Here is a 21965-nt window from a genome sequence, read left to right as displayed (position 1 = left end):
AATTCGCCGTTTATTTGTGACATGGTGAGGTCAGAGTCTCATTGTACCTCGAGCCATTGTATACCCATTTAGACCGCCATCCAAAGACCGTGTGGTAGTGCTACTTGTTGAACTTGCATTGGTTTTCCCTTGAAGAGGAAATTGTGATGCGGCAAAGTAGATAAGTATTTCCCTCAGTTTGTGGAGAACCATGGTATCAATCCAGTAGGGGGAACAAGCAAGAACCCAATATGAGCAACTACGCAAACAATCAAACACTTGCACCCAACACAAAAAGGGGTTGTCAATCCCTTCACGATTATTTGCAAGGATGAGATCTGATAGAGATAGGTATAAAAGATTGCAGAAACGAAAAGTAAAACAAAAGTAAATAAATGGCAGCAAAATATTATTGGTATTTTTGGTTTATAGAGCTGAAAATATAATATGGAAAATAGACCCGGGGACATAGGTTTCACTAGAGGCTTCTCACATGAAGGAAAATAATATGGTGGGTGGACAAATTATTGTCAAGCAATTGATAGAAAAGCGAATAATTATGAAGATATCTAAGGCAAAGATTATGCATATAGCCATCACGTCTGTGTCAAGTAGACCGAAACGATTCTGCATCTACTACTATTACTCCACACATCGAACGACTCCTGCCTGCATCTAGAGTATTAATTTCATGAAGACCATGGTAACAGATTAGGTAAGATGACATGATGTAGAGGGATAAACTCAAGTAATATGATGAAAACCCCACCATTTTATCCTCGATGGAAAAAATGCAATAGGTGCCTCGCTACCCCTACTTTGTCACTGGGTGAGGACACCGCAAGATTGAACCCAAAACTAAGCACTTCTCCCATTGCAAGAATTACCAATCTAGTTGGCCAAACCAAACCAATAACTCAAAGAGATTTGCACAGATATGAAATCATTCATATAAGATTTCAGAAAAGACTCAAATAATATTCATAGATAATCTAAACATAAATCCACAATTCATCGGATCTCAACAAACACATCGCAAAAGAGTATTACATCGGATAGATCTCCATAAATATCATGAAGAGCATGGTATTGAAGAACAAAGAGAGAGAAGAAGCCAACTAGCTACTAGTTATTGACCCGTAGGTCTGTAGTGACCTACTCACGCATCATCGGAGGGGAAATGGAGTTGATCTAGATACCCTCCATGATCAATTCCCTCTCTGGCAGATTACCGAGAAAGGCTCCCAGATTGGATCTCACGGGTACAGAGGCTCCCGGCAGCGGAAAAGTATTTTTTGGCTCCGTATGGTATTGGGGGAATATTTGGGAATTTATAAGCCAATGATTAGGGTTAGGAGAGCTACAGGGGGCTCACAAGCCAGGGGCGCCCACCTAGACCGCTCCCATCAAGCTTGTCGCCTCCGAGAGGTCTCTTTCCCCCTTCTCCAAGTATGGAAGGTGTCTTCTGGTCCAAGAAAAATCATTCTGGAGATTTGATTCTGTTTGGACTCCGTTTAATATTCCTTATATGCAATACTCAAAAACATGATAAAAAGCAGATAATGGCACTAGGCTCTATATTAATAGGATAGTCCCAAAAATAATATAAAATAGTATAATAATGCATATGAAATATCCAAAATAGATAATATAATATCATGGAACAATAAAAATTATGGATATGTTGGAGACGTGTCAAGTAGCGCCTCATAGTCTGCTGTGTTATTCGAGTCACATACATGATCTATAGCATGTATCGAACATTGTCCCCGATAGGGGATGTGAGAATCACTCCTGCTCCTAGACCAGCAAGGGTTTTGGACCCGTCGAAGTACAAGGTCCAATGAGTGTAAGTGTTGTACTCAATGGGAGTTCGGCCTCTGTCCATTCAGCGACGTAGTCGGCGAGTACTTGAGATTTGATAGCTCGTTGTGTCTTGTAGGTAATCTAGAATGGCGACAGCTCAATGGCCCATTGGGCAATTTGGCCAGTGGCGTCCTTGCTGTTAATTATGTCGTTCACGGGTAGTTCTGATGTCACCGTGATTGTGCATTCCAAAATATAGTGTGTGAGTTGGCACAACGCCATAAATACCGTGTAAGCGATCAATTGATAGTGCGGGTATGTGGCTTTGCATGGGGTGAGCACCTCAGATACATAATAAACAGGCCTTTGTATCCGTAGTTGGTGACCTTCGGCTTCTAGTTCTATAAGAAGGACTGCGCTCATGACTTGACTGGTGGCTGAGATGTATAGCAACATCGGCTCCCCAGCGTAGGGTGCTGCAATGATGGGTTGCTAGCTAGTAGTGTTTGGATTTCCTACAGAGCCGTCGTGACCTCCTCGGTCCATTTGAAGTTCTTGTTCTTCTGCAACAACTTATAGAGCGGGAGGGCCTTCTCGCCAAGGTGAGAGATAAGCTCGCTTAAAGCCGCCAGGCAACCGGCTAACTTTTGGACATGTTGTAGCTCTGTTGGGACGGTGAGTTGTGAGAGTGATCGCATTTTGGCAAGATTGGCCTCAATTCCTCGTTGTGATACTACAAACCCGAGGAGTTTGCCGACTAGGACTCCAAAGATGCACTTGTTCGGGTTAAGCCGTATGTCGTATGCCCAGAGGATGGCAAAGGTTTCCTTGAGGTCGTCTACCAGCTAGCTGTCGTGCCTAGTCTTGACGACCACATCGTCCATGTATGCCTCCATAGTTTTGCTGATTTGTTTTTCTAAGCATGTCTAGATCATGCGCTGGTAAGTAGCGCCTGCATTTTTCAACTCGAATGGCATTATGTTAAAGCATAATGGCCCGTAGGGGGTTATGAAGACAGTTACGACCCGATCAGATTCCTTCATTTTGATCTGATGGTATAAGTAGTCAGCATCGAGAACACAGAGGGAGTTGTGTCCCGCTGTTGCATCAATAATCTGGTCCATTCGTCGTAAGGGAAAAGGGTCCTTGGGCCAGGCATTATTTAGGTCTTTGATATCAACGTATAGCCTCCAAGATTTATCCTTCTTTGGTACCATAACCAGGTTTGCCAACTAGTCAGGATGTTTAATGTCTTTCAGGAACCCGACTTTGACTATCTAGGCAAGTTCTTCCCCCATAGATTGACACTTATGTTCAGAAAATAGGCATGGGGTCTGTTTGATAGGCATGAATCTTGCTATTATGTTCAGGCTATGTTCCGCCAGCCCCCGGGGAATTCCTTGCATGTCTGAGGTGTGCCAGGCAAATATGTCCCAATTTCGAACAAGAAAGCGCAATGCTTCATATATTGTGGGCTCCAAGTGTGCTCCAATGGATGTGGTTTTATTGGAATCCGTCCGGTGTACCTGGAATTTGATGGTCTCATTCTTAGATTTAATGGAACTAGACTTGGTCCGCTTTCCGAGGACTATGGCGTCCTTTTCTACCATAAAACATAGAGCCGTGAGTTCTTGTGCGGCGAGGCTCTCTACTAGTACCTCTAGGGCTAGGTATGTCGTTTTGTTTTTGGCTCATAGTGCTTTATCGGGGTCACTTATCACTGTGATCACACCTATTGGCCCTAGCATTTTGAGCTTCATGTATCCATAGTGTGCTATGGCCTGGTATCTTGTGAAAGCTTCGCGTCCTGACAAGGCATGGTAGCCATAGTGAAAAGGGACGACATGGAATAGGAGCTCTTTAGATCGATAGTTCTCACGTGTACCGAATACCACGTCGAGTGTTACTCGTCCGGTACAGCGGGCCTCTCTCCCGGGGACGATAACCCGAAAGGTGTTTGTAATTTTCTCGATTCGAGATCGGTCAAATTGCATTTTCTAGAGAGTGTCCTCATAGATGATGTTGAAGCCACTGCCCCCCGTCCAATAGTACTTTGCTGAGTCTGAAGCCGTCCACTATGGGATTGAGGACTAGGGCGGCAAGTGTTTTTCCCGTGCTAGTCACCGGCTGGTCATCTTGGCCGAAAGAAATTGGTGTGTTCGACCATTGGTTTGCCGCCACTACACGGTGGATTTTATGGAGCTCTCGAAAGGCCCTCTTTCTTTGATTCGCCGAGGAGAATGTTTCGCAGATCGTTAGGATCTTTGTATTATTCGGCGATGCCGCAGACGATTATGTCGGTGGTGCCTTAAGGATGCCTTCCCCACTTTTTGCAATTTGTGGGACGACCCAACATCCTATAAGGCTGTGTGTGGAAATTGAGTTCGACGGGGCAAAATGTACGCGACACGAGTTGTCCAGTAGTGCGTCGAGGACTGACTTGGCCCTTGTTTGAGCTTGGTTACTTTTTCTATGTGCCCGGAGTAAATCGACCCCTCGAATGGAGGTGAGCGCCTTCTCCATATTTGTCTGGTGTACTCGATATGGTCACTTTAGGTGCACATTTTCTGTATTTTCCAAGTGCTCTCCACGGCGCAGTACTTGTGCACCAGGCTTGACAGTTCGGTGAAGGTTTGAACTCAGTGACAGACGAGGGCATTGAGGATGCCCTCATCCTTGCATTTTTTTGGAAGGCACTTACAATTTTGTCGTTGCAGCGGCCTTCTGTCCTTTTGTTGAGGAGGAATCTGGCTCAGAAGTGGTGTACTGATTCCCCTGGCCCTTGAATGACCGCTTGCAGGTCCGATATAGCGTACTATGTTGCTTTTCCCGAGGGATTCTTGAGTTGGGTGGTGGGTGGGATGAAATTTTCAAATCTCGTGAGTTGTAGGTTTGTGATCTCGGTAGCCGTGTTCTTGACCGGGTCATGTACCGAATCGTCCATTGGCCCTGAATTATTCGTTGGGCGAGGTAGAGATTTTGGATTACTGGGTAAGTTTGGATGACAGGTGACCAGGACACATACCATCCTTAATTCAAGTAACTGGTGCGGGGAGCCCTTTACCGGGGACTCGATCGTGCTGATTAGATGCGTGATGGGCGGGATGCGTATTTCGATGTCATCGGGTCTGAGCCCGATCTGATTGTAGATCGCAGTTTGATTGTCCATCATGCCCATGGCCTCGATCTGGCAAAGTAGTTCGTGCAATACCAAAATCTTGACGGAGTCCATGCCGTTTGTGTGTTCGGGGTTAGCCCGTGTCTCTAATCCCTCGGTGGCGCTAGAGTTTGCCTTCGGGTAGAGCTCGGTTGATATGAGTTCAGACGTGTCGAGCACGTCGGGCTCTAAGGATGAATCAGGAGTGAAGATTATCCCGGTAGCGGGGTTCCAAGCCTCCGAGGCCGAAGCGTTGAGGTCCATGGACTCCTCAAGAGGAGCAAAAATCCTTGTTAATACAAGGTCTTCCCGGGGGATAGTGGTGAACTCTGTACTTCCGAACCTGACCTCTTGACGAGGGACAAAAAGTCCTTGTTGCGGATTTCTTCGCTGATGACTAAACGTGCCATCCATCCTTCCGGCAATCCAATAGCAGAACTCTCAATGAAAAAGCACCAATATCGGTGTCAAAACCGGTAGATGTCGGGTAGGGGGTCCCAAGCTGTGGACCTTGGATCGACGGATTGCAGGAGAACGGGGGAGACAGTATTTACCCAGGTTCGGGCCCTTTATAGGAGGTAAAACCCTACGTTCTGCTTCATTGTATTGATGTGGATGATGATTGCATTGTTGATCTACCTCAAGATCTGTCGGATTTCGGGCTCCGCAAAACCCTAGGGATTCGAACTTGGGGCGTGCATAGAGACCAGTCAACAGGTTTGGTTTATTGGACTCACTACACGTTGGGCAAGGCTAGAACTCACGCGATGGTGAGGCAAAAATCAGGACACCATAGTTTACCAAGGTTCAGGCCGCTGTGAAGCGTAAAACCCTACCCCTGCTTTGGTGGATTGCCTCTCATGGAGGTTGATGAAAGAGATAATACAATGCTTTTGAGCCTCCGGAGGCCAAGTGGCTCGGTGTGTTTCTCTAGGGTTATGATGATCCGATCCCTCACCCAGGTATCCTAACCTCTCTGTTTATAGCGGAGGTCAGGGTCCGCTCCCTTATCGTAGACGGGAAGGAAGCCAACAATGGCCAGCTTCGGTGGAAGACAAGGGAACCTGGTTCCCCATTCAAAAGTGGTCTTCGCCTGCAAAGTAACTGTCCGCGCTGCAGGGAAAGGCCCGTGGTGACATTTTCCCTACTGACAAGCGACAGCGGCTTGGTTGCACCGGAAGGGAAACCTTTGGGAGATGCTTTTGGGGCCCACGTACACTCCTAGCCTCTTTGCACAAAACGGGTGAGTGCACTACTCTGCCATCTGCGGGTTGCTTGTCCACCTTCTACATCATCCTTGACTCCTGAAGCCGGGCCTTGCCTCCGAATGTCCGCCGCTCTGGAGGGGTCCTGAGGAAGCCCCTGCAGGTCTTGATCCCAATCCTCCTCGTGAGGCTTGGCCCCTCACGAGGGCCTTGCCGAGCCTGTTGGTGCTTGATCGAGGGAGTGGGCCAACCCTGGACCACAGATAGGCAAGTCTGGGTACCCTCGTTCCTAGGACGCCGACAGTAGCCCCTGGGCCCAAGGCGCACTCGGGATGGCTTCCTGACGAAGCCTTGGAGGCAACCTGAAGAGTCACGGGCCCTAAATTTCTACGGGCCAGGCCTCACACGTGCCGTGCAGCCCGACAACATTCCAGTTCCCAAGGTGCCCGAGAACATTCAATTTCCCAAGGCATGCCTGGTCAAATTGATGTGACGCCTGGATGATGCGCCAGCCATCATTGCTCCCTGGGTATGGCGCATGTACACACACCACGCGGTCGCGTCCCCTCATGTAATGCGTGGTCCCAGGGACGCGAAGGGACGTCTGCCTGCCCCGGGCTGCCTATTTAACCCGGCGAGGGCGATAAGGCTTGAGTCGCCCCAGTCTTCTCCGCCTTCCACCTTCATCTCTTCACTCTCACAGCATGGCGCCGATGAGGAGATTCTCTGCTGCCAATAAAGGAAAGGCCCCTGGCAAAGGTCTTGCTGCTCCAACTACCAAGAGGGGACGAGGCCACCCTTGGAAGTACGAGGCGGCGCCGACAGCGGCCTCCGGCAGGCGCGGCCGTGGTTCCGCCTGCCCAGGGATCACCATCGGCACCCACGACGGGTCTTTGATCATCGTGGATGCTCGTGTCGGCCGGAATGGGAGGTCCGTGATGGCCACCCGGCCGCCTCGCTCGTGGCTCCACTCGGCTGATATGGCGATGGAGTTCATGATGTGGGTGGACATGCCACAGATCGCCTAGCTCCAGCTCCCAAGCTTCTTCGCGAAGGCGTTGCAGTCCGGCGAGCACACGGGCCTTTGGCTGCAGGCCGACGGCTGTTGCGGCAGGGCGTCCTGGGTCGAGATCGAGGTGACCCTCTGCGGCTACGTGTACCTGAACCGTGGGTGGCAGGCTTTCTCCCGCGCCCGAGGCTTGAAGGGGAGGTGCTACCTCCACTTTATGTTCCACGGGGAGGCGGCGCTCTTCGTCAAGATCTTCGGTGTCGAGGGCGATCGTGTGGGTTGCTGCCCGGAGGACGCCGGCCGTGGCGGTCCCGTGAATGATCCCGTCTCTGGTGATGGGTGCCACGCCTCCACCAGCAGTGACACCCCCTCCGGGGGGAGCCCGAGCGACAACATCGATAGCAGCTATGACGAGCCGCCTCGCCGCCATGCCCGAGCCTCGGGGGGATCCCCGAAGCGCAGTGCCGACCGTATGCTCTTGCGGCGCCTGTAAAGGAGGAGGAGGACACAGACTGAGTGTCGGTGTGCACGTGTCGGGCGTCGGCGGCGGCAGTCCTCCTCCGAGATCTCCATCACCAGTTGTCTTCTCCTTGCTTTTGACCCTGCACCGGCAGGAACATGGGTAGACTCTTTGGGCATGTAATGGATTTTGGCGGACGTCCCCTTTTGTTAGTGATGTTGTTTCTCTGCTGGTTTAGTTACTTAGCTTGGTATGCTTGCGGGGAACTTCTTTGTTTTGATGCACGACTGTGGTGTTCAGGGGGGGGGGGCTCATTGGTTTGTTGGTCTTTCCCTTGCTGCAGATGAAGTGGGTCGATGCTCTATGTTAGCCAGCCCCGATCCCGCACATTTCCTTGCCGCCGTGGATTGCAACCCGTTACCAAGGTCGTCCCTCACGAGGCAAAGCCTTGGCACCGTGGTGCCAAGTGGATTTGTGACCGGTAAGGCTCCTGAGGCGCTGTGCCCAGGAGCCCCCTTAGACATTCAAGCGACTCTATGTCGACAGGGCCCAGTCCCGCACATTTCCTTGCCCCGAAGCGCGACTTAAAGGTCGCCCCTCATGGAACAAGGAACTGGCACCCGGGTACCAGGTGGATTTGCGACTGGTAAGGTTCTTGAGGAGAAATGCTCAGGACCCCCCTTAGACATTCAAGAGGCCCTCGTGAGTTCTGTTTTGGAGGTCCCTAATCTGCATTCAGGAAGCTCTGCTTCGGTAGGTCCCAGTCCCGCGCATTTCCCTGCCGTCTTGTGGCGCAACCCGTTACCAAGGTGGTTCCACACGAGGCCGGGCCCTGGCACCGGGGTGCCAAGTGGCTTTCTGATAGGTAAAGCTCCTAAGTTGTTATGTTCAGGAGCCTCCTTAGCGCTGAAACTGTCCCAAGATAAATAGTTGTTGTGAGGAAAAACCAAATGTTGTTCCCTCTCCAAGGTCGTGCGCCGAGCCGCGATTAGGTCTCGTGAGCGAGTGCTAGTTGACATGAGTCTGCCGATTCGTCAGTGTGTATTACATGTGTATTCGGGTGCCAAGGCCTTGGCGAGGTGCCGGGACCGTGCCCCCAGCCCCTGCACGCGGGGGTACGAGCGGGTGAGAGAAAACGGACGCACGACTTAGAGGAGAAGAGCATGTTGCGAAGAATGTGGGGAAAACTTTATTTGGAAAGGCCCCGAGTTTGGACTTCGTAAATACCATTAAATCCAAATCCAAAGAAAGCTAATGCAAGCCGCGTCCAATACCTAATCTATTCTCCGCCTCCATCGCCACCCAACGCGGAGCTAAGGTCTTCCACTAGGCATGGGTTGGACCCCTTTCGCATCCTTGGGGGCCCCTGGGCGTATACAGTCTCAGCTCGTTATTACGTGAGAGTGTCACGGTGGGGGTGCATCTGGGAGGTCGCGAGGACGCTTTGGCCTCGCGAGTGTCCCTCCCCCCGAGGCATTAGGCGCCTGATTCTAGAAGTCATTGGTGGACTGTGTTTATATCCTTCGTCTTCCCCACAAGCGTGGGATGGACCCCTTCCACGTCCTTGGGGGTCCCTGTGCGTATATAATCTTGGCTCATTATTACGTGAGAGAGTCATGGGATGAATTAGGTTCCGGAAGAATTGAAGGACGATGCAGGGTCGATGCAGAGGTGGTGCGGAAGCAGTGCAGGGATGGTGCATAGTCGTCATGGGTAGAACTTGCGAAGGTGCTGGATGTTGTTGGGGAATGTTGCATGGGAAACAAAAAATTTCCTACGCACACGAAGACCTATGATGGTGATGTCCATATACGAGAGGAGATTTGGATCTACGTATCCTTGTAAATCGCACTGCAGGAAGCGTTAAGAAACGCGGTATATGTGTATGATCGCTATCAAGATTCAATATGAACAATCCTCTCACATTGGGTGCATGACCATAAAAGATATTACTCATGGAAATAGAACAACCATTATTCTCTGACTTAAACGAGTAACCGTATAGCAATAAACAAGATCCAGATATAGTGTTCAAGCTTAACACAGGCACTAAATAACAATTATTTAAGTTCATAACTAATCCTCATGGTAACTGAAGTGAAACCGTGCCGACGGCGATTGCATCAACCTTGGAACTATTTCCCACGCGCATCGTCACTTCATCCTTCGCCAGCCTTCGCTTATTCTGTAGTTCCTATTTTGAGTTGCAAATATGAGCAACAGAACCGGTATCGAATACCCAGGCACTACTATGAGAGCTGGTTAAGTACACATCAATAACATGTATATCGAATATACCTGATTTTTTCTTGGACACCTTCTTATCAGCCAAATACTTGGGGCAGTTGCGCTTCGAGTGACCCACTCCCTTGCAACAATAACACTCTGTTTTAGGCTTAGGTCCAGCCTTGGGTTTCTTCGTTGGATTGGCAACAGATTTGCCGCTCTTCTTGGAGTTACCCTTCTTGCCTTTGTTGTTTTTCTTGAAACTAGTGGTCTTATTCACCATCAACACTTAATGCTCTTTACGGAGTTCTGACTCTACGACTTTCAGCATCGCGAATAAATCTCCGGGTGACTTGTTCATCCCTTGCATGCTATAGTTCAATACAAAGCTTTTGGAGCTTGGTGGCAGTGATTGAAGAATTCTGTTAGTGATAGCCTCTTGCGTGAGTTCAATCCCCAACTCAGCTAGACGGTTTGAGTACCCAGACATTTTGAGCACAAGTTCACTGACAAACAAATTCTCCTCCATCTTGCAAGCATAGAATTTATCGGAGGTCTCATACCTCTCGATCCGGACATTCTTCTAAAAGATAAACTTCAACTCCTGGAACATCTCCAATGCTACATGACGCTCAAAGCGACGTTGAAGTCCCGACTCTAATCCATACAAGACTGCACATTGAACTACTCAGTAGTCCTCCTTACGTGTTAACCAAGCATTCTTAACATCTTGGTCAGCCATAGCGGGTGGTTCATCTCCTAAGCAGCATTAAGGACATAATCCTTCTGCCCAACTTGCAGAAGCAACTTAAGATTATGAGCCCAGTCTACAAAGTTGCTTCCATCATCTTTTAACTTAGCTTTCTCTAGGAAAGTAATAAATTCAGGGTGACTGTCGCGTGAGCCATTGATCTACAACACAAATATTTCAAAGTGGACTTAGACTATGTTCAAGATAATAAGAGTTTAACTAATCAAATTACTTGCTAAACTCCCACTCAAAAAGTACATCTCTCGAGTCATTTGAGTGGTACATGATCCAAATTCACTAACTCAAGTCGGATCATCACGTGAGTTGAGAACAGTTTCAGTGGTAAGAATCTCTATGCTAATCATATCAACTATACGAGTCATGCTTGACCTTTCGGTCTCATGTGTTCCGAGGCCACGTCTGCACATGCTAGGCTCGTCAAGCTTAACCCGACTGTTCCGCGCGTGCAACTGTTTTGCACCCGTTGTATGTGAACGTTGAGTCTATCACACCCGATCATCACATGTTGTCTCGAAACGACGAACTATAGCAACGGTGCACAGTCGGGGAGAACACAATTTTGTCTTGAAATTTTAGTGAGAGATCACCACATAATGCTACCGTCGTTCTAAGCAAAATAAGGTGCATAAAAGGATTAACATCACATGCAATTCATAAGTGACATGATATGGCCATCATCACCTGCTTCTTGATCTCCATCACCAAAGCACAGGCACGATCTTCTTGTCACCGGCGCCACACCATGATCTCCATCAATGTGTCGCGATCGAGGTTGTCCTCCTACTTAAGCTATTCCTACTAAAGTTATGTCCTAGCAATATAGTAAACGCATCTGCAAGACAAACGTTAGTTTAAAGACAACCCTATGGCTCCTGTCGGTTGCCGTAGCATCGAAATGCAAGTCGATATTAACTATTACAACATGATCATCTCATACATCCAATATATCACATCATGTCATTGGCCATATCATATCACAAGCATACCCCGCAAAAACAAGTTAGACGTCCTCTAATTTGTTGTTGCATGTTTTACGTGGCTGCTATGGGTTTCTAGTATAATCGCATCTTACTTATGCAAAAACCACAATGGAGATGTGAAAATTGCTATTTAACCTCTCCAAGGACATCCTCGGTCAAAACCAATTCAACTAAAGTTGAAGAAACCGACACCCGCGAGTCATCTTTATGCAACGAGGTTGCATGTTAGTCGATGAAACCAGTCTCTCGTACTCGTACGAGTAATGTCGGTCCAGGCCACTTCAATCCAATAATACCGCCGAATCAAGAAAAGACTAAGGAGGGCAGCAAATCGAACATCACCGTCCACAAAACCTTTTGTGTTCTACTCGAGATAACATCTACACATGAACTTAGCTCATGATGCCACTCTTGCGGAAGGTTGCATGGGAAATAAAAAAATTCATACGCACACGAAGACCTATCATGGTTATGTCCATCTACGAGAGGAGATTTGGATAATAACCTTGTAGATCGCACAGCAGGAAGCGTTAAGAAACGTGGTTGATGTAGTGGAACGTCTTCACGTCCCTCGATCCGCCCCTCGAACCGTCCCACGAACCGTCCATCGATCCGTCCCACGATCCATTCCGATCTAGCACCGAACGGACGGCACCTCCATGTTCAGCAAATGTACAGCTCGACGATGATCTCGACCTTCTTGATCCAGCAAGCAAGACAGAGAAGTAGATGAGTTCTCCGGTACCGTGAAGGCGCTCCGGTGGTGGTGATGATCTACTCCTGCAGGGCTCCGCGCGAGCTCCGCAGTAATCCGTTCTAGAGGTAGAACTATGTGGTCTAGGGTTGAGTTGCACGTGGCAAAAGTTGTTTTAAATCAGCCCCAAAACACCACTATGTATAGGAGGGAGGGGGGAGGAGCCTTGCCTTGAGGGCCAATTCCTCAAGGGGTGCGCCGGCCAAGGAGGAGGACTACTCCTCCTCCAGTTCAGTTTTGGGAAGGAGGAGTCCTCCCCTTCCTTCCCACCTCCCCCTTTTCCTTTTCTTTTTGTTTTCTTTTTGGCATTTCCTTAAGTGGCACTATGGGCCCCTTGGTCTCACTCCACCAGACCACTAGGGACTTGTGGCACCACCCAATGGACTTGGGCTCACTCCCGGGTGGGTGGGCCCCCCCCCCGGTGAACTCCTGGAACCCATTCATCACTCCCGGTACAGTGCCGGAATTGCTCGAAACTTTCTGGTAACCAAATGAAACCATCCTATATATCAATCTTCGTTTTCGGACCATTACGGAAACCCTCGTGGCGTCCGTGATCTCATCCGGGACTCCGAACAACATGCGATAACCACAAATATAACTCAACTATACTAAAACATCATCGAACCTTAAGTGTGCAGATCCTGCGGGTCCGAGAACTATGAAGACATGCCCCGAGGCACTCCTCGATCAATATCTAATAGCGGTACCTGGATGCCCATATTGGATCCTACATATTCTCCGAAGATCTTATCGGTTGAACCTCAGTGTCAAGGATTCATATAATCCCATATGTCATTCCCTTTGTCCTTCGGTATGTTACTTGCCCGAGATTCGGTCGTTGGTATCCGCATACCTATTTCAATCTCGTTAACGGAAAGTCTCTTTACTCGTTCCACAATACAAGATCCCGTGACTTACACTTAGTCACATTGCTTGCAAGGCTTGTGTGTGATGTTGTATTACCGAGTGGGCCCCGAGATACCTCTCCGTCACACGGAGTGACAATGCCCTGTCTTGATCCATACTAACTCAACGGACACCTTTGGAGATACCTATAGAACACCTTTGTAGTCACCCAGTTAAGTTGTGACGTTTGATGCACACAAGGTATTCCTCCGGTGTCAGTGAGTTATATGATCTCATGGTCATAGGAACAAATACTTGACACGTAGAAAACAATAGCAATAAAATGACACGATCAATATGATACGTTCATAGTCTGGGTCTAGTCCATCACATGATTCTCCTAATGATGTGATCCAGTTATCAAGTGACAACACTTGCACATAGCCCGAAAATCTTGACTATCCTTGATCAACTGGGTAGCCAACTAGAGGCTTGCTAGGGACATTGTTTTGTCTATGTATCCACACATGTATCTATGTTTTCATTCAATACAATTATAGCATGGATAATAAACGATTATCTTTAAACAGGAAATATAATAATAACTATTTATCATTGCCTCTAGGGCATATTTCCAACAGATGTTCCACGCATTCTAGATGGGGACTCCATCTTGACTCTCCAGACGCACAGAGCCACACCTGGAGACGTGGACGACCTTGAAAGGGCCTTCCCACATAGGCAAGAGCTTGTGCAAGCCTTCCCTGGATTGGACCTGCCTCAGGACGAGGTCGCCGACTTCGAGGGTCGTGGAGCGGATGTTGCGACAGTGGTAGCGCCGTAAGGCTTGCTGGTACCTCGTGGCTCGGAGAGAGGTCCGACGGCGCACCTCCTCTCCGAGTACGAGGTCCATCCCCCACGCGGCCTCCGGACGCTCCTCATCAAACGCCAGGACCCGCGGTGAGCGGTGCTTGATTTCGTGGGGAAGAACCGCCTCCGCTCCGTAGACAAGGAAGAATGGGGTCTTGCTGGTGGGCTTGGTTGCAGTGGTGCAGATGGACCATAGTACCGATGGGAGCTCATCAACCCAACCTCGTTCGCAAGCCTCGAGCTTCTTCTTGAAACTCTTCACTTTGAGACCCCGCAGGACCTCCGCGTTGGCGTGCTTTGCCTGGCCATTGCTCCGCGGATGGGCCACCGATGCATAACATATCTGTGTACCGAGGGTAGCACACTAAATCTTGAAGAGCTGACTGGTGAACTGCGAACCGTTATCCGTGACGATGCGGTTGGGGATGCCGAAGTAGCTCACAAGGCCCTTGATGAGCTTGACGCCGGACCCGGTCAGGATGGTGCACAAGGGCTCCACCTCTGCCAACTTGGTGAATTTGTCGATGGCGACGTAGAGGTAGCGGAAGCCTCCCACGGCCCGGGGAAAAGGCCCCAAGATGTCCAGCCCCCACACCGCAAACGGCCAGGTGAGCGGGATGGTATGGATGCCGTGTGTGGGCTGGTGTATCGGCTTGGCGTGGAACTGGCAGGCCTCGCAAGACCTGACCAGCTCGGTAGCGTCGCCTAGAGCTGTGTGACAGTAAAGACTTGACCAGAACGCCTTACCTGCTAGCATGTGCGAGGAAGAGTGATGTCCGCAATCCCCTCCATGAATGTCGGCCAGTAACTCGCGCCCCTGGTACCTTGAAATGCACCGTAGCGCGACGTCGTTTGGGCGCTTGCGGTACAAGGTGCCGTCTCGCACGCAGCAAGCCGAGGCTTGTCATACAATGCACTCCGCATCCTCCTCCTTCTCCGGCAATGCACCACGGAGCATATATGCCCCGAGTTCCTGCATCCAATCGTCGTCTTGAGCCTCCAGGGCCAGGGTGGTGTAGGGGGGAGCTCATTTCCATAAGGCGCCGGTATTCAGGTGACAACGTCGCAGAAGGCTTGAAGAGCCGCTCCTCAAAGACGCTTGGCTCCTGAGCCTCGTGACGCGAAGCTCTTTTGGCGATGTCATCTGCCTCCTTGTTTTTACCTCGCGGGATGTGCTGCAACTCCAGGCCTTGAAAACGTTTCTCGATCTTATGCACCTCTTGCAGGTATACCTCCATATTCTCATCTTTGGGCATGTACTCCTTGTTGGAGAAGTTGACGAGGAGCTGAGAGTCACCCATCACGGTGAGCCGCTGGACCCCCAAGGCCACCGCTGCCTTGAGGCCGGTGATGAGGCCCTCGTACTCCTCTATGTTGTTGGAGACCTTCTCCCCCTTTTGGAAGAGAGCTCCACGTCGTAGTGAACCTTGTATCCCAACAGGGAAGTGAGGAGGACGCCAGCCCCTACTCCCATTTGCGCGAAGGCTCCATCGAAGTGCATTGTCCATCCCTTGGGCGCCTACGCTCCAGGGGCAAGGGATTGGATCCCTTCCAGCCCATGTTAAGGCGCGTCTGTCCATTCTACTATGAAGTCGGCCAAGGCGGCTCCTTTCATGACCCGGATCAGGCTGAAATCGATGTTCAAGGCCTGAAGCTCGATGTTTCACTTAGCAACTCTTCCTACCGCGTTCGGATTGTGCAAGATCTTCTCCAAGGGGTGAGCAGAGATGACCTTGATGTGGGGTCCTTGGAAGTAGTGACGCAGCTTGCGCAAGGCAACGAGGAGCGCCAGAAGAAGTTTCTACTGCATGGGCTAGCGCGAGCGGGCGTCCCGTAGTACCGTGCTGACAAAGTACACGGGGTGCTCGACGAGGACGCGACCGCCCAGAGCGACGTGATCCTTGGTGACTTCAGGAGGTTGGAAGGCTTCGTCGTTCGGAAGGAAGGCCAAGACCTCGGGTGGACAAGGCTCTTCAAGTCCTGCTTCGCCATTCTGGACCTCGGGTCCCTCCACTCGCGGGGGAGTTGGAGCTTGCGGGTCACGTGAGCCCTCTGGAGCATCGGGTGAGGGCCCGATGTGGCTTCCCAAAGTAGCTCCTTTGTTGGCTCGCTCCTCCCTTACTGCCACCAAAGTAGCGCTGGCGGAGTGTGGGTGGCAGCAAGGTACCGAAGCAGGGGCTCCCGAGGGCGAGCTGCCACCATGACCGGCGGGCTTGTGAGATAACGGTTGAGCTCTTTGAAGGCAGCGTCGGCCTCTGGGGACCAATCGAAGGCCCCCTTTCTTTTCATGATCTTGAAGAAGGGTAGTGCCCGCTCACCAAGCTTGGAGATGAAATGACCCAGGGAAGTGACACGCCCCGCCAGCTTCTACATTTCCTTGAGGGTTGTGGGCGCGCTCATCTTGTTTATGGCATTTACCTTTACTGGGTTAGCCTCGATCCCCCGGTGCGACACTAGGAAACCAAGTAGCGTGCATGACGGGACTCCGAAGACGCACTTCTCGGGATTGAGCATCAGGTTCACCTCCCGCAAGATGGCGAAGGTCTCTTCCAAATCCTCCACTAGGGCTTTGGCTTGCCTTGACTTGACCATGATGTCATCGACATAGGCTTCAACATTCCTCCCGAGCTGCGGCCCCAGGGCAATGTGCATCAACCGCCGGAAGGTCGCCCCGACGTTCCGCAGCCCGAAAGGCATACACTCGTAGCAGTACACCCCGCACGGAGAGAGGAAATCCTTCTTCTCAACGTCCTCCACCGCCATCTTGATCTGGTGGTAGCTCGAGAAAGCGTCCAAGAAGCACAGAACGCTGCATTCCGCGGTGGAGTACACGATCTGGTCGATACGCGGTAACCGGTACGGTTCCTGAGGGCATGCCCTGTTAAGGTTCGTGAAGTCGACGCACATGCGCTCCTTCCCATACTTCTTCGGGACAACCATCGGGTTTGCCACTCACTCCGGGTAGCGCACCTCCCTGATGACCCTCACTTCCTTCAACTTCCGCACCTCCTGAGCTATGAAGGCCTGCTTCTCTGGAGCCGGCCTCCTTGCCTTCTGCTTCACCAGACGCGCGTTTGGGAATACCATGAGGTGGGGCTCAAGGCGAATGCGCTCTTGTTCGCCCTGAGGAAAACAACTGCTTCTTCTTCACGTGCACGATGTCGAGGGCGTCTCCTGGGTCCTCCGTGGTGCGCACCTTGCCCTTGGAGTCGGCACGCGGAGCGGCCGTGGCCTTACGGGTTAACCCAAGCACCCGCAAGGCGTCTTTGACGTCCCCCACAACGGTAAGCACGCCGCTGCTCCCTGGCATCTTGAAGACTTTGTAGGCCGGGTGCGTCGCTGCAATGAACTGCGCGAGGGTGGGGTAGCCAATTATAGCATTGTACAGAAGGTGGATGTGAGCGATGTCGAAGTTGATTCGCTTGGCGTGGAAGTTGGAGCGGGTGCCGAAGATAACAGGGAGACGGATCCATGCGACAGGGATGACGGATCCCGCCACAACCCCAGAAAAGGGTTTCGAGGGCACGAGCTCCTCTCAGGGCAACCGCATCGCGTCGAAGGCCTCCACTGAGATGACGTTGAGACCTATGCCGCCATCGATGAGGGTCTTGGAGACATCCACACCGGAGATAGTCGGCGTGCACAGCATGGGAAGCACCCTGGCGGCCGCCGTGGCTTGAGGGTGGGGCCGAAGGTGATGTTGACCTCTGGCCACACACAACATTCCGGGGGCTCGGGCCTTAGGCAGGCCGTTCCCCCGCCATACAGGAAACTCTTGACGTGGCGGTTGGAAGGTGGCGCCTGCGATCCGCTAAGGATGCAGGCGACCGCAGGGGCGGCCCTGCCTGCTGGGACGCCGCCCGCCGCCGCGGCCCGACGGTTGTCGATGGTTGCACTTGCCATAGTGATGCCGAGCCCAGATCTGGTTACTGCTATTGGCGTGGAGGCTCCGACATGTGCCCCTACCTGGCGCGCCAAATGTCGGATTTCGGGCTCTGCAAAACCCTAGGGATCCGAACTCAGGGGCATGCGTAGAGACCACTCAACAGGTTCGGTTTACTAGACTCACTACACGTTGGGCAAGGCTATAACTCACGCGACGATGAAGAGAAATCAGGGCGCAGTACTTTACCCAGATTCAGCACGCTGCGAAGCATAAAACTCTACTCGTGCTTTGGTGGCTGCCTCTCACGAAGGTTGATGAACGAGATAATACAGTGCTTTTCAGCCTTCGGAGCCCAAGTGTCTCGGTGTGTTGCTCTAGGGTTATGATGATCCAATCCCTCTCTTAGGTATCCTACTCTCTCTATTTGTAGCGGAGCCTAGGGTCCTCGCCCTTATCATAGACGGGAAGGAAGCCCACAATGGCCAGCTTCGGTGGAAGACAAGGGAACATGATTCCCCTCTCAAAAGTGGTCTTTGCCTGCAAAGTAACTGTCCGCACTGCAGGGAAAGGCCCGCAGTGACGTCTGCCCTCTTGACGGGTGGCATCGGCTTGGTTCCATCGGAATGGAAACCTTTGGGAGATGCTTTTGGGGATCACATATGCTCCTACCCTCTTTGCACCAAAGGGGGGACTGTAGTGCTCTGCCATCTACGGTTCGCCTGTCCACCTTCTACGTCATCCATTACTCCTAAATCTTGGCCTTGCCTCGGAATGTCCGCCGCTCCGGAGGGGTCCTAAGGAAGAACCTACGGGTCTTGATCACATTCCTCCTCATGAGGCTTGGTCCCTCACGAGGGCCTTGCCGAGCCTGCTGGTGCTTCATCGAGGGAGTGGGCCAGCCCTGGGCCATAGAAAGGCAAGTCTGGGTACCCCCGTTCCCAGGACGCTGACAAGATCACATAAGCTAAACCCTAGACGAGTCAACCTCTCCATATCGACGAGAACCTCTAGTTTATATAGACACCACGGTCCCTAGGATTTCATACAACCGACCTCTCATTGGGAACAGGTGGGCCGACCTAGACTACCTTGCTTGGATGTCACGCTAGTCTTCGGTGCTTTCCTGCCTGAATATGAGGCAACAATGTAGCTCTATCTTCAATCAACATGGCCCACTGCATCGTCCCTCAACAAACGGGCCGATCGTCCGAGGACCCCTTTATCCTGAGCTCCCTCAAACGACTACGGGGTCGGGGAAGGGGTTCCCGGGGTCCTCGGGATGAGAGAGAGAGAGAGCAAGGGAGAGGATCAAGAGTGAGACAGAGATAGGGGGATTGGGGATGGGGAAGAAAGGTCGGGCTATATCAAACTTAGCTGTAGCGCGTGTCTGGAAAACATGATATAGATAGGTTATCTATAGTGCGTGTCTACAAAACGCGCAATAACTAAGTTAGCTATACAGCATGTGTCGCCCAAACGCGATGCTGCTAACTATTTTTTTATTTTATAAATTCTTTTTATTTTTTCTTTTTGGCTTTCTTTTACATTTTTTATTTTTCTTTTTTATTTTTCCTTGTTATCTTTATTTTTCCTAATTGCTAATTAGGGTTGTTTATGTAGTAATAACACCCGCCCCCCGTCCCGTATATATGATCGAGCACCTTCGAACGTCACCTACTCCCACACTATGAGAACATCCAAACAATAATTAGTGCATAATATATATACATAAACTACATTAAAACATGGACAAATTATATATCTACAGAAAGTACATAAAATTTGTGATCCAATGCAAAAAGAATCACATTAATTGGAGTTATAGATTAAAAGTTATAAGCAATATAAAAACAGGTTCAAATCTATTTCAGAAATAAAAAACAGAAAAGAATAAAAATAAAAAAGTGACGTTCAAATCTAATCAAAACCATCTATATTAGATATAATGGTGGAAGGAAGATAGAAGAAAAGAGGAGGAGTCTTACCGTGACAAAGGAGAAGAACGACGAGCTCTCCTGAAGCCGGCGTGAAGGTGGCGGGGTGGCGGCGCTCTGGTGGAGTAGGACGGCGGCGGGGAAAGGGGGATCCGGTGGGGGAGGGCCTCGGCGGGGAAGGGGGTTCCTAGGGGCGACGGGGGCGCTCCCAGCGACGTAGCGCTCGCTCCAAGGACTCCTGGCGAGCTCGGTCCTGGCAGGGAAGTCCGGCGAGTGGGAGTGGTGGCGTCGGGCGAGGAAATGGAGATTTCTCTTGGGGAACGGAACGAGGAGATCATGGGGGTTCTTATAGGGGTGTTGGGAGGTGCTAGGAGGGAAGGAATCCCGTGAATCCGGTAGGGGAAGCTTCCTGTGGGGTGCCGGTCATGGCCACGGAAGGAAGGCGCTGGAGGTAGAAGAAGGTAGGAATGTGGCCAAATCTATTCTCTTAATGGGCTCGGATACAATTCCTAAAATAAAAGATCCGGTTTCCTTTTTATTATAAATAGGAAAGAAAACACCGAAAAGGAATTAAATCCTTTAAAAAAAATAGGTATTATATATCAAAATTCTCATAAAAAATTCCCATCACGTTGGCATTTTATTTTTCACAAAATAAAAACTTCATAAAAAATATTGTTTAAAAAATCCAACAAAATCCAAATTTTGTCTTTCAAAATATGTGGCACTATTTTCTTCTCACTTTTATTTATTTTGGGGGTGTCATGTTACCTCCTCTCTTTCTTGCTTGGCAAGCATATTGTCAGGAAGAACCTTGTGGTTGAAAACTTGTGCCAAAATATTATTCAAACTAAAACCAATGGGAAATTCGAATGTCACATTCGTTCAAATAAAAATGCATAGATGCTTAGCTACAATTGTAAAACATTCCAAATACGAAATTTGGGGTGTTGGAAACCTACCCACCTTAAGATGAATATCGCCCTCGAGATTCGGGTTGGCTAGAAAATAGGTGCGGGTGGTCTCGACGAAGATCTTCTTCCCGTTCCCAGGTGGCTTCTTCCTCGGTGTGATGACTCCATAATACCTTGCAAAACTTGATTATCTTGCTGCGGGTAACTCTGTTGGCAGTCTCGAGAATCTTGATGGGCTTTTCCTCATAAGTCAGATCACTGTCAAGTTGTATGGCCTCTAGGGGCACTATGTCTCTCAGCGGAATATTAGCCATCTCAGCATGGCATTTCTTCAACTGGGAAACACGGAAAACATCATGAGCTCCGGACAACCCTTTCGGCAATTCCAGCTTGGACGCAACTTCCCCTCTACATTCAAGAATTTTGTCGGGGCCAATGAATCTGGGTGCTAGCTTTCCTTTAACACCAAATCTCTTGATTCCTCGAAGTGGGGACACACGAAGGTATGCTTGGTCTCCCACTTCTATGTTACTTCCTTGTGATTGCTATCTACATAACTCTTCTGTTTGGACTGAGCTATCTTGAGTCAGTCACGAGTCAGCTTGACCTTCTCTTCAGAATCTCGGATCAGGTCGGGACCAAAAAGTTTTCGATCTCCATCACCATCCCACATCAATGGCGTTCTGCACCTCCTTCCGTATAAAGCTTCGAAAGGGGCCATCTTCAGACAGGTCTGATAGCTCATGTTGTATGAGAACTTGGCGTAAGGCAAATTGTCGTCCCAGCTAGTCCCATAGTCTAGTGCGCAAGCTCTCAACATGTCCTCCAGAATCTGATTGACTCTCTCGGTCTGTCCATCGGTCTGAGGGTGAAAATTTGTACTGAATTCCAATGTCGTTCCCAAGGTTTCGTGTAGTTGGTGCCAAAACTTTGACGTCAATTGAGTTCCTCTATCTGACACGATACTCCTCGGAACTCCATGCAGACATACGATCCTGGCCATATATATCTTGACCAGCTTAGCACTCGTGTAGGTAGTCTTCACGGGAATGAAGTGGGCTACCTTGGTCAAACGATCGACCACTACCCACATAGAATCATAACCTGAACGGGTCCTGGGTGTTCCATATCAAGCTTCTCCATTTTCACTCGGGTATCGGCAAA

The sequence above is a fragment of the Hordeum vulgare genome, chromosome 2H (assembly GCF_904849725.1).
Source record: "Hordeum vulgare subsp. vulgare chromosome 2H, MorexV3_pseudomolecules_assembly, whole genome shotgun sequence".
In the NCBI taxonomy this organism is placed as follows: Eukaryota; Viridiplantae; Streptophyta; class Magnoliopsida; order Poales; family Poaceae; genus Hordeum; species Hordeum vulgare.
Note: the sequence above shows the minus strand (reverse complement) of the source record.